Consider the following 14,735-nt stretch of genomic DNA (forward strand, 5'->3'; position numbering starts at 1 on the left):
TTCTGATACCCTATTTCTTTTCGTTGGAGAATTTAGTCCATTTGCATTCAGTGTTATTATTGAAAGATATGGGTTTAGAGTCATTTTGATGTGTGTAGGTTTCATGCTTGTAGTGATGTCTCTGGTACTTTGTGGTCCTTGCAACATTTCACTCACAGAATCCCCTTTATGATCTCTTATAGGGCTGGTTTAGTGGTGATGAATTCCTTCAGTTTTTGTGTGTTTGGGAAGACCTTTATCTCTTCTTCTATTCTGAATGACAGACTTGCTGGATAAAGAATTCTCAGGTGCCTATTTTTTCTGTTCATCACATTGAAGATTTCCTGCCATTCCTTTCTTGCCCGCCAAGTTTCAGTAGATAGATCTGCCACTAGTCTTATAGGTCTCCCTTTATGTGTTAGTACGTGTTTATCCCTACCTGCTTTCAGAATTTTCTCTTTATCCTTGTATTTTGCCAGTTTCATTGTGATAGGTCATGCAGAAGATTGATTCAACTTATGTCTGAAGGGAGTTCTCTGTTTCTCTTGGATTTCAATGCCTTTTTCCTTCCTCGGATCAGGGAAGTTCTCAGCTATGATTTGTTCAAGTACACCTCAGCCCCTTTCTCTCTCTCTCTTCCTCTTCTGGAATTCCTATGATATGGATATTGTTCCGTTTGATTGCATCACTTAGTTTTCTAATTCTCTCCTCATCCTCCTGGATTTTTTAATCTCTCTTTTTCTCAGCTTCCTCTTTTTCCATAATTTTATCTTCTAATTCACCTATTCTCTCCTCTGCCTCTTCAATCTTAGCTGTGGTCACCTCCATTTTATTTTGCACCTCATTTACAACATTTTTAAGCTCCTCATGACTATTGCCTAGTCCCTTGATCTCTGTAGCAATAGATTCTCTGCTGTCCTCTATACTTTTTTCAAGCCCAGCAATTAATTTTATGACTATTATTCTAAATTCTGGTTCCATTATATTGCTTAAATTGCTTTTGATCAATTTGTTAGCTGTTGCTACTTTCTGGAGTTTCTTTTGAGGACAATTCTTCCATGTAGTCATTTTGGATAGTCCCTGGGGTGGCGCCCAACTGTAGGGCACTTCCCCTGTGCTGTCTGGAGTAACTTGTGTTGGTGGGCAGGGCCGCAGTCAGACCTGATGTCTGTCCCCAGCCCACTGCTGGGGCCACAGTCAGATTGGTGTGTACCTTATCTTCCTCTCTCCCAGGGGCAGGACTCACTGTGGAGTGGTGTGGCCTCTGTCTGGGCTACTTGCACACTGCCAGTCTTGTGGTACTGCTTTGATAGGATCTGGCGTATTAGCTGGGGTGGATCTGCAAGTGCACAGGGATGGGAAGGGCAGGCTTAGCTCACTTTGCCATCAGTGGTCCCCTGTGGGAGTGGCCCTACAGCACCAGGAGGGAGGCAGACCCGTTGGAGGGATGGATCCACAGAAGCAAAGCATTGGGTGTTTGCCCAGTGCAAGCAAGTTCAGTGACAGGACTGGTGCCTTTTGAGATTTTGGCTGGGGGATGGGAGTGGGAGATGGTGCTGGCCAGCGCCTTTGTTCCCCGCCAGCTGAGCTCTATCTTCCAGGGCTCAACACCTCTCCCTCCCGGTGTCTTCTCACCCTCCCTCTCTCTGACCAGAGCTGTTGACTTATAACATTCCAGATGTTAAGTCCTGCTGGCTGTCACACCTCATACAGTCCGGCCCCTCTGCTTTTGCAAGCCAGACTTAGGGGCTCTGCCTTGCTGGGCGTGCTGCCACTCCACTGCCCCGGCTCCCTCCCGCCAGTCTGTGTAGTGCACACTGCCTCTCCACCCTTACTACCCTCCTCTATGGGCCTCTTGTCTACGCTTGGCTCTGGAGAGTCTGTTCTGCTAGTCTTCTGGCAGTTTTCTGGGTTATTTAGGCAGATGTGGGTGGAATCTAAGTGATTAGCAAGATGAGGTGAGCCCAGCACCCTCCTACTCCGCCATCTTCCCCCCTTCTCTCCCCTGTTTTTTTTTTAATTGAAAACTGTAGGCCTAAAATCCTCAATTAGCCAAACATTCAAATAATAAATAATTTTAGTTGTATAAAAATTATTCCAGTATATAAGAGGGAACACTATTCAACTTATTTTATTAAGCTACTATAATATTGATACCAACCCATGATAAAAACTGTAGGTAAGAGAGATTAGATTTCATAAGTAGACTAAAGGATTAAAATCATATAATGACCTTAACAAATACAGAATAAATACAGATAAATCTCTATATCCATTAACATGAACTCTTAATAAACCAGAAATAGGAGATTTCTTTAACTTGATAAACAGAATTTTCAAAAATTTATTGCAAATAGCAAAATTAATTATGAAACACTAAAAACATGCTTTTTCAAAATAGCAAGATGTGGATGTCTATTGTAGCCAATGCTATTCAATATGTGTATACAAGTATTGTATGCAAATACTGACTAGAATAAGAAGGAAGGAAGGAAGGAAGGAAGGAAGGAAGGAAGGAAGGAAAGAAGGAAGGGAGGAAGAGAAAAGGAAAAAGAGAAAGACAAGGAAGAAAAACGACAAGGAAGAAACCAAAAAAAAGAAGGAAAATCTAAAAGACGTGAGAAGAAAAAAAAAATTCTATCATTTTTCCAAGTCACATGATACCTACTTTAAAAAAGCAGAAACCCCATTGATAATTTATGGAGTTATTAAGACAATTTTTCAAAATAGCTGAAAAGAAATTCAGTAGACCAAACTTTGTTGGATGTCTGTATACCTGCAACAGTTAAAAATACCATTTACAAAGATGTATAAAATAACAACATAAAACACATAATAATTATAAGAAAAAATATAGAAGCCATTTATGAAATATGTTATGAAACTTTAACAAAAGACATGTAAAAACTCTGAAATAAATATGCAAACATATGATGGTCAGGGGTTAGAATTCAATGTGAAAGTATGCAATCCTTCCAAGTGAATCTATAGTTTTGATGAAATTCCAGTAATAACCCTAAGATTGTCTGTAAATATAAAAAAAATAAAAACTCTCAATGAACTGAAAAATAGAGGGAATTCTCAAGTTGATAAAGAATATCTGTAAAACCTATAGTTAACATTATACTTAACAGTGAAAAATGTGAAACTTTCTCATTAAAATCACGTACAAAGCAAAGATGTTTCTGACAAATCTTTTTCATAATGGAAGTTCTTGCTAATGCATTAAAAATAAGAAAATGCATAAAACATATACAGATTGGGAAAGAAAGAAATAAAACCATCTTTGGTCATGGATGACACGATTCTGATGTAGAAAATCTGAAAGGATCAACAAAAATAAAAAAAAAAAAAAACTCCTAGAACTAATAAGAAATTACCATAAGCTTACAAGATTCAATGTTAATATATAAAATTTAGTCACTTCCTTATATACCAGCAACAAACAAGGAGAATTGGAAATTAAAAACTCAATACTATTTATACTCCCATCTAAGAAAATAAGAAATAGGTTTGTATTTAATAAAAATTTTAAGAGGGGCACCTGGGTGACTCAGTCAGTTAAGCATCCTACTTCAGCTCAGGTCATGAACTCACAGTTTGTGAGTTCAAACCCTGCATCAGGTTCTGTGCTGACAGCTCAGAGCCTGGAGTCTGCTTCGAATTCTGTGTATCCCTCTGTCTCTGCTCCTCCCCAACTCTGTCTCTGCTCCTCCCCCATTCACACTCTGTCTCTTTCTAAAAAATAAATAAGGTTTTAAAAAATAAAATTAAAATTAAAAAGTGATAAAATGAGGAAAACTACAAAACGGATGAGAGAAATCAAAGAAAAAGTATATAAATAGCTATTCCATGTCCATGGATAGGGAGACAATATTAACAAGATTTCAGTTTTTTCCAACTTGATCTGCAGATTTAATGCAATCCCAATCAGAATCCTCAAAAGTTTTTTTTATATTCCACAACTGATTCTAAAGTTTACATGAAGAACCAAAAGACCCAAAATAGTCTTCAATATTGAAGTAGAACTAAACTGGAGGACTGACACTACACAATGTCAAGATTTACTATAAAGCCACAATTATCAAGACAATATGGGAGTGACTAAAGGAGGACAAATAGATGAATGAAACAGAACAGAGAGCCCAGAATTAGAGTCAAATAAATATAGTGAACTGATTTTAACAAAGGAACAAAGGCAATACAATAGAACAAAGATAGTCTTTTCAACAAATGATGAAGAAAATCTGGACATCCACATGCATAAAGATGAATCTATACACAGACCTTACATCCTTCATGAAAATTAACTCCAAATGTACCACACCCTCTATGTAAAATGTAAAAGTATAAAATTTCTGGAAGATGAGATAAGAGAAAACTTAGATGGCCTTGGGTATGGCAAGAACGTTTCTGATACAGCATCAAAGGCATGATTCATGAAAGAGATACTGATAAACTGAACTTCATTAAAATTAGAAAAACTTCTGTTCTTCCAAAGACAATGTCAAGAAAATGAGAAGACAAACTATAGACTGGGAAAAATATTTACGAAAGGAACATCTGATAAAAGACTGTTATCCAAAATAATATGCAAAGAATTCTTAAAACTCAACAATGTAACAGATGACCAAATTAAAGAGTGAGTCCAGGACCTTAACACACATGTCACAAAAAAGATATATGGATCACAAATAAGCATATGAAAGAATTCTCCATAATATATCTTCAGGGAAATAGAAATTGAAATGAGATACCACGAGAGACCTATTAATGGGCAAAATCCAGAACATTGACAACACCAAATGTTAGCAAGGATATGTAGCCACAGGAACTCTCACTCACTGCTGGTGGGAATGCAAATGGACAGACACTTTGGAAGACACTTGGGTGGTTTCTTACAAAATTAAACATATTTTGAGCATATGATCCAGTAATTGCACTCTTTGGTATTTACCCCAAAGAGATGAAAATATATGTCCTCAAAAAACCTATATGCAGATGTTTATAGCAAATTTATTCTTAATTGCCAAATGTGAAAACAATAAAGAAGTCCTTCAATAAACGAATAGTGAATTAACTGTGGTACATCGTACAATGCGATATTATTCAGTCCTAAAAAGAAATGAGCTATCAGGGCATGAGAAGACATGGAGTAACATTAACTGCATATTATAAAGTGAAAGAAGACAATCTGAAAAGTCTACATACTGTATGATTCCAACTATACGACATTTTGGAAGAGGCAAACCATGTTGACAGTAGAAAGGTTAGTGGTTTCCAGAGGTGCAGGTCAGGGAAGAATAGAGGAAAGAGAAATTTTAGGGCAGTAAAATTACTCCTATAACACTATAAAGATGGATACATGTTATACATTTGTCCCAACCCATGGAATGCACAGCACCAAGAGTGAAATTTTGGACAAACTATGCACTTTGGGTGATTTTGATGTATCAATGTGGGTTCATCGATTGTAACAGATACCAGTCTCGTGGGGGATGTTGATAATGGGAGAGTCTACACATGTATTGGGGCAAGAGCATATGAGAAATCTCTGTATGCTTCTCTCAATTTTGCTGTGAACTTAAAACCGCTTTAAAAAATCAAGTCTTTTTAAGCCAATTGACTAAGAGAACATTCATATTTAATTTTTAGAAGTTGAATAAGGAATATAAATATCTATATTTGTAATACATCGCATACATGTGTATAAATATCCATTAATTTGACTAATATTATCAACTATATTATATGTAAATGTAGAAATGCTTAAAGAAAAACACAGTTAATTTTTCTGACTATAACTAATATTATTTTACTTATGTTAGTGGTACTAGCCAATGTGATTAGTTAAAATATCAGCTTTAATAATAGGCCATGGGCACCTGTCTGGCTCAGCTGGCTGAGTATCTAGCTCTTGATTTTGGCTCAGATCATGATCCCAGGGTCATGGAATCAAGTCCCACATTGGGCTCTATGCTGAGCCTGGAGCTTGCTTAAGATTATGTCTCTCTCCCTATGCCCCTTTTGTCTGCTCATGCTCTCCTGCTTTCTCTCTCCCTAAAAAAATAAAACAATAATAATAATGATAAAATGAAACAATAGGCCAGAAAGAAAAATATGGAGACAATTCGATTACTTGAATGCCAAACACATAGGAATCATCCAAAGGAAAAAAAAAAAAAGTAAAAAGCTCTTTATAAAAATAAAATATTCACTAAAATGGCATGTTATAAGATAAACGTATAAAAATAAATCACTTTTGCTTACTGTAAATAAAACCAGCAGATATGACAGCAAACAAATCTGTTACAGTACTAACAAAAGTATGTATAAAATTTGTAAGAATTGTTTAGCATCTATAGATCTACATCTGTATTTATGTTTATATATACAGAAACATGAGAGAAAGAGAAGGAGAGAGAGAAAATAGCAATATCTACTGAAAGACATAAAAAGGATTAAATTAAAAGGAAAACCATAATGTGTTTCTGGATAAGAAAACTCAAATTGTAAAGATATAAAATTCCCTTCAATTAATCTATAAATTTAATTGAAATCTAATTAAAATAGCAGCAGGACAGAATTCATTTTACTTACTAAAATTAAACTCAAATTTATCTGATAAAATAAATATGGTAAACTAGTCAGGAAAAGTATTTTAAAAAGTGTAATGAGGTAAAATAATCTTAACAGATACTAAAGATGAAAGCTAGGATAATTAACACTTTGTTACTGTCATCAAAACATATAGTTGAAGAGTACAGGCAGGAGTTCAGAAATAACACCAAAATATGCATGAAATTTAGTCTACGATAAAAGTGGCATTTTAAGTCAGTGAGGAAATGAAAATGATTCATACTGGAAGCAGGTTATGTGTATGTGTTCATGTGTGTGTGTGTGCCAAGGTATATTTATCCTTTATTACAAAAATAATTTCCACATAAATCAAGTTCTAATAACAAAAACAAGAACATAAAAATTAGAATAAATTGTGTTTATTAGAACACTATTTATTAGGAAATCTTTTCCTTGGAAAGGAGGGAAGCCCCTTCTTTTATCCAGTTCCTGATTAAAGCTTGGCTTAATTGTAGAGTGAGCAACACTTAAAACTTACAAATACATGGGGCGCCTGGGTGGCGCAGTCGGTTAGGCGTCCGACTTCAGCCAGGTCACGATCTCGCGGTCCGTGAGTTCGAGCCCCGCGTCAGGCTCTGGGCTGATGGCTCAGAGCCTGGAGCCTGTTTCCGATTCTGTGTCTCCCTCTCTCTCTGCCCCTCCCCCGTTCATGCTCTGTCTCTCTCTGTCCCAAAAATAAAATAAACGTTGAAAAAAAAAATTAAAAAAACAAAAAAAAACAAAAAACTTACAAATACAAATATTAGGGGGATTTTTTTATTTTTAATCGGAATAATAAACACATTGGATGCATTTATGTTGTTTTCACATTCTGGTAAAAGTGAGACTTTATTGTGTCACTTTTTTAAAGTACCTAAACAGTTTTCTACCTTTCTGCCCCCAACTTGAGATATTTGCCTCTTTGTTAATGACTGGAATATGGTACAATTAGGGCCAATTGCACTACTTTGCTCCTTTAAGTATTGTTCATAAAGATAACTTTTCCTAATCTCTAAAAGATTACACTTGTATAATACTTCTGAAGAGAGAAAAAGATATAATTCTGCAAAGTATGAGATACTTTTTGTTGCATCCTGCACGAACATCTCTTAAGATTTGAATATCAAGGCTTAAAGTACCCAGCTATACAGAAAAAAAGCTATAGCTTATTTACTTCAGTTTGCTTTGTTTTCTTTGTTTATTTTCTTTAAATAAGGAACAATTGTAATCTGGGAAACAAATATGAGCCTAAAGACAGGACTCTGCAAGGTTCTCCTGGCTCACTTAGTTCAAGAGACTTTTCTAAGTACCACACTTCATAAATTATAAATGAAATATAGACATATATAACTATATAAATATTTTAAATGCTACATAAAATAATTTATCAGATTATAACAAACTGAGAAAATAAGACAATGAGAATTCTCATTTTTTAAATCTAATTCAGAGCTGATATAAATCAGGAAATATACCACAGTCAACTCATTGGGAAACCAGACAAAATATATCAATATTTAAAAGACAAAAAGATTTTAAAACGTTAAAAATAGTGAAGACTTTGAATATCCAATTTTAAGAATGAAAACGGTCTTAGTCAATTTGGGCTACTATAAAAAATTACCATAGACTGGGTGGTTTAAAAACATTTATGTCACATAGTTCTGGAGCCTGAAAGTCCCACATCAGTGTGCCAGTGTAATCTGGTTCTTGGTTCGGCTCTATCACTGGTCTCCAGACAGACAGCTGTCTTCTTTCTGTGACCTCTCATGCCTGAAAGAGAGCTAGCTAGCTCTCTGGCCTCTGCTTATAAAGGCACTAATTCCATTCATGATGGTTCTACTCTTATGACATAATTACCTCCCAGAGATCTCATCTTCAAATGCCATCATATTGGGATTAGAATTTCAACATATGAAATTGGCGGGGGACTCATTCAGTCCACAACAAAAATTTTAAAAACCATATTTTTTTCACTGGCAAACCAAGAGTTGTTGAGTGTATTTGCCTCCATAAGCTTAATTGCTTAATTCAAGTTAATTGTGGTGAATTATTGTTTATATTGGACAAAATCTGGAGTCAACCCAAAAGACTCTCAACAGAGGACCAATTAAATAAATTATGGTATAGTCATTTGATGAAATGTTATTTTAAAGAATGACTATGCTGTAGAAGGTTAGCAAGATATTTAAACAAACAAAAAAAGTAAAAAGTAAGATACAAACAAATGTATCAATATATTATCACCCATTATGTATAAATCAAACTAGTGGATAGATATGGAGTTAGGTATAAGTATTAGATTGATGGCTGGATAAGTAGACATATAGATAAATAAGAGATGAAAGGTGTCCTTTTTGTAGAAGGAAGCACACCAATTTTTAAAATAAATCATTTTGGAGAGAAATACTAGGGTAGGGCAAGGATATAAGGCAGAAACAAGAGGTTTTCACTCTTTGTTTTGTCTTTTTATATGAAAAAAAATTTAACCATGTTGCTTAGAGCAAATCATATGAACTGTTTATTGAACACTTTATTTAATACAATATACAGAGAGAAAAGTATGTAACTGATTAGGGGTACAGAATAATGAACCCCTACCAGAAGTATACACATTTAATCAGTATCCAGATTAAGAAACAGTCTATACCCCACAAATACCCTTCATATACTCAAGTGTGGTTTTGGTTTTAACATGACTGATATTTTGGTTTAATAGGACTGGTATTATTTAATGCTAACCTAGAACACCAAAACCATAGTTTTTGTTTGTTAAAGGAGTATATTTTACAAGGAGTTTAATATTTTGAAGAAGTAACTCTGTTAAAAGTGATTAGTTAACATTCCATTATTTCAGAAGAGGCAAATAGTCACCAATGGCTCTCCAGAAACCAGAAAAGGAAAAATGAGAGTTTGTGGGGTTTGTTTTTGTTTTGTTTTGTCTTTAGATTCTTTTCCTCTAGAAAAAGAAAGAATGGCATATGTGCTTTGTGATGTTTGACATCTCAGCTAAAGTGGCGTGGATGATGAGATGGCTGGGCCAACTTGGCTTGGCCTTACAACTAACTAGAGATGTGGTTCTTTACATCTTGTATATTGGGGATGGAATATTCAAGATGACTTTTCATCTCTGAGAATTTAAATTCATATATCCAAAACCTACTGAATATTTTCTTATGAAATATCCATAGATTTTCTCAGTGTGTCTAAAAATATCTATATACTATTTCCAATTTTAAAAGTATCACACACTTACTGTAGAAATACAGTGCATAAACAATATAATGCAATGCAATTATTTTTTTTTTAATTTTTTTTTTCAACGTTTATTTATTTTTGGGACAGAGAGAGACAGAGCATGAATGGGGGAGGGGTAGAGAGAGAGGGAGACATAGAATCGGAAACAGGCTCCAGGCTCTGAGCCATCAGCCCAGAGCCTGACGCGGGGCTCGAACTCACAGACCGCGAGATCGTGACCTGGCTGAAGCCAGACGCTTAACCGACTGCGCCACCCAGGCGCCCCTGCAATGCAATTATTGTAGAAATACAAAACACACACACACACACACACACACACACACACACACACACACACTCACACACTCACACATATATACAGACCAGAATCCCCTTGCTTTGACAGCATAATGCTATATTTTTCTCACTGGAAATTTGATTGTTTAAGTTTTTTTGTTGTTGTTGTTACCCACATGTAAAGTGCTATAACTACTTATGCATAAGCTTCAAACCAAGTAAATTTAGACAATTTTACAGGAGACTTTACTTCTTTGTTATATGCACTTGGTTGCATTTAAATTACAAAGGGGAATGTGCAGCAGGATAGAGATCTTTCAGGTTAAAAGCCAGCACAACATTACCCTTGAGTTACTGGGTATGATTTTCCATAAATATATTTTCCTTCCTGGAACCAATACACTCATTCTAGAAAAATGGCAGAGAACTGTACGGTGACATTTAGTGAAAATTCAGTTTTGAAATGGACCTGTGGCTTTAAACTATTATCTCACTTTCATGCATCTTAGATCAAGACCATTGAAAACTGTTTATTCAAAACTCCAAATGTCAGCATGAAGTGTTCAGGAATTAATATTATTCTGAGGTGTGTGTGTGTGTGTGTGTGTGTGTGTGTGTGTGTGTTTGATATTTTCCAAAAATAAAAAATAAAACTGCAAAAATATTTTTAACTATGAAGTAGGCATTTTTATCATTTCTAAACTTTAGACTTCATGGAAAATTTGGGTTTAAATATAAATAATGTCAGTTTAAGAGATGATTTCTAAAAACAAAAAAATAAAAATGTAGTAAATCCAACTAAAGTGGAGATAGGAGGTAAATACTAAATCACCTAAATGAAATGCGGGTCATTGAATAGGGAAGCCATTCTGGAGACCATTCATTGTTTGTTTTAAAAACCTTTGCAGAAGTAGGTGCTTCTTTAAGGTATGTGAATAACTGATTTAAAAATTAGCTCGTTCCCATCTTGCACAATGGTGGGTGAAAAATCTGAGAAGCTGGCTACTAAGAAGAAACCTGAAGTCAAGAAGTCTGATGCCGGTGGCAAGTTAAAAAGGGTAACCTCAAGGCTAAAATGCCAAAGAAGAGGAAGCCACACTGCAGCCAAAACCCTGTCTGAGGTAGAGGAATTGGCAGATATTCTTGATCAGCTATGTATTCCAGAAAGACCATGTGCAAGAGGAAGCATTCAATGGCTAAATCCAGAGTTGAAAAGAAATAGAAGGAAAGGGTTCTTGCTGCTGTCACAAAACCAGTTGGTGCTGACAACAATTGAGGTACTCAAGTGTTAAACTTCACAAAATGCCTACGTATTATCCTACTGAAGATGTGCCTTGAAAGCTATTCAGGCAGCATGTGAGAACCCAAGAGCCAGCACTGCTCCTGGGACCATTTTGATTATCCTCACTGGGTACCACAGAAGCAAGAGGATGATTTTCTTGAGGCAACTAAGCAGTGACTCACTATGTGTGACCAGACCTCCAGCCCTCAATCGAATTCTTTTGTGTAGAACACACCAGAAATTCATCATTGCCACCCCCCACCTGAAATTGCTGTCAGTAGTGTGAAAGTCCCCAAACGTCTTTCTGAAGCTTACTTCAAGAAGAAGCTGAGTAAATCCAGAAAACAGGGTGGTGAGATCTTCGACACAGAGGAGAAGTAGGAGATTACAGAGCAGCACCAGGTTGATCAGAAAGCTGTGGACACACAAATTCTGCCAAAAATCAAAGTTATTCCTCATCTTGAGGGCTACCTCTACTTTGTGTTTTCTCTCACAAATTGAGTTTATCCTGAAAAACTGATCTTCTAAATTTCCTTTTTTTTTCTAAATTTCTTGCAAAGAACCTAATTAAATAACTAACCCATTAAATAAGTAAGTGAATAAGTAAATAAGAAAATAAATGAATAGTTAATAATTTAATAAATTAATTAAATTCACCCTTTAAATCGAGAAAAAATTTAAATAGGAAGCATTTGTATCAGATAACGTCTATGTCTCCTAGCTAATTCAGCATGAAAATTGTTTTTTGCATTGTTCCAGAGAGCAAGTAATATGCACAGCAGAAAGATAAATGTACCTGGTCACTGTCCTAAAGGAGTTCTGTACTTTGGGGAAGATGAGACACCGGGTAAGACAAGATAGTGAGTCATAGAATGTAATAAGTGACAAGAAAGCTAGAGCAGCTCTTCTTCTGTCACACAACTCCATATTGCTTGAAAAATCAGCCACCTCTAAGTGAAGTGTGATTGTATAACTCTCCTGGATATCACAATTATGCAGAAAAGATCATTAGCACCCATGGAACCAGAGCCCACTACCCAGCTTCAATGTAAACCAGGAATGATTCCTTGATGTTGCCTAGTCCTTCTTCTGTGTACCCCAAGACATGCATTATGATCTAAGCTCTTATCTCACTTTTCTTGGCCTCTCTTAAACTGTCATAGTTCCTAATCTCCACCTCCTAAACTATGGTCTTTTGTTTTTTGGAACTTAACATCATTGATAAGCAAACTTCTTGGAATCCTGAAACTCTTTTCAAAATGTTTCCTTTACTTATTAGCTCCTAAAGAAACTTGACTGTACCCTGAAGTCTTCACTTCCTTTGTGGCCATCTCAATCTCATGGTGCTTATCTTATTTTTATTCATATCACAATTCCACAGGAAACAAATAGCGGTCATCTTTTACCCTATTGTAACTATCAGATCTTCCAAGCTAAAAAGTATTTCCATTTCTTTAAGACATAGAATGAACTGCTTAGTCATCTTCCTTGTTTCCATGATGTGCCAAACTCCTGCTAACTCCCATTCATCCAGTCAAAATGTAGTTCTTAACTCCAAGTTTTACTTTCCAACAGTTGATTTTCTCAGCAACATCAATATCCACATAGGTGTTTCAGACAACACATAATTTTTCAGTTTATTTTCTCTAATAAAATTTTCCCCAAATTTTCAGCACCTATTTTCTCTTATAACAACACTCAGGACAATTTCAATCATCAAAACTTGACCCTAATTATCAAAAATTTGAATGCAAAAACTCTAGTTTTCCGCAAAAAACTCTTTCCTTTTAGTTGACTTTTTCATGTACTTTCAGTTCAACTCTTCTGTCACCTACACAACATTATATCCTCTCAACCATTAATCTTACAGTTTGCTCATAATATGTCCATTATCCATTTCCCTCACTTCACTTTTTTTGAGTAGCTTAGAGTGTATGGTGCACGATGTAATTATTCGTCTACACCTCCATATGTGTTTAATCCATCCTCTGCTCCTTCCCTATCCCCATCACCACATTTTCCTTCCAAAATTCCAAATCTGAATGAACCTAAAGAAAACCTGAATATCTCACTCCAAAATATGACATTTTGGCATATTGATTATTTTGAATTAAAAGCACATAAAAAACCACAGAACCAAGAAAGACACTCTGACCCTCCTTTTTTCTTCCTTAGATCAGAAGTTAAAACTCAGGTGAACGTTACTGCCCCCCCCATACCAGGAGAAAGGAAGACATTCTTATCACCAGAAATGGTGGGCCAAAAACCTGTACAAAAAACCTTGTTAAACTAACTTTATCTTCCTGTTAACTTCTTTACCATTTACTATCCCTCATCCAAACCCCTTTGAGTTGTCAATTCTTGACAAATGTATTGTTTCTTTGTCTAAAAGGCATAAGAGTTTTTGTTCCAACACCTTTTCAAGTCTTCATTGTCCTGTGAAGTCTCCTATGTAAAATGTAAAAATTTAACAAAGTTTGTATTTTCTTCTCTTGTTAGTTCAACTCCTAGGCCCAGCTGGAGACCCTAAAGGAAGAGGCGAATTTTTTCCTCCCCAACAAACAAAAACATGTCTTCCATGGGTCTGTGGCCAAGCAGCTAAATCACATATCCAAGCAAACACACCAATTTTACTTCACATTCAATATCTCTAATTCAAGTGGGCTGCAACACTGATATTTCTACTATTCCAGTAATTTACTCACTTTCTCATTCCCAGGAAAATTACATCATGTCTTCTTCTTTTTCCAAATACATATTATCTTACCCCTCCTTCTTCTGCCATCTCAGCTGATGAGCTTGCCTCCCACATGAGTGAGAAGAAAGAAATTATTAGGTGATAAATCTTTTATCTTTTACCTCTAAAAACCAATCCAGGCAAGGCCACCAGTGACTTTGCCAAATCCAGTATTCTTTCTACCTACACAACACTTCACAAGCACTGTATTTAATACTATTGACATACCACTCCTGGAAACATTTCATCTCTCCTGAATTTTGTACCATCAGACTCTCCTTATTCTTCTCTAGGTTTCCACCCCCACCTCTTTTTTTCAAACTCCATATATGAAATTCCCTAGGGTTCTGTCCTATATAACTTCATACGTTTTATTTTCTTCCTGGAACATAGTTGACACAAATTTTTGTGTGATTTTTACCTGCTTCCTCTCTGTCCCCATAATTTCAGACACTAATGTTGTACATACTTTTCTTAAGTTGTTCTTAGCATCTTTTTTATTCTAGCCATTTTGTCTCTGTTTACCTTACATCATACAGGGCAATACACACAAAACATATATTTGTTTTAGATGAATGGATTAAC

General features: G+C 35.6%; 1 pseudogene; it reads left to right on the plus strand.

Moving 5' to 3' along the window:
• The first annotated feature begins 11,105 nt into the window (after nt 1-11,105).
• On the plus strand, nt 11,106-11,941 carry LOC112861344 (large ribosomal subunit protein eL6 pseudogene; annotated as a pseudogene).
• The last annotated feature ends 2,794 nt before the right edge of the window (nt 11,942-14,735 follow it).

The sequence above is a fragment of the Puma concolor genome, chromosome A1, assembly GCF_028749965.1.
Source record: "Puma concolor isolate L17-30 chromosome A1, mPumCon1.1.hap2, whole genome shotgun sequence".
NCBI classification, from domain to species: Eukaryota; Metazoa; Chordata; class Mammalia; order Carnivora; family Felidae; genus Puma; species Puma concolor.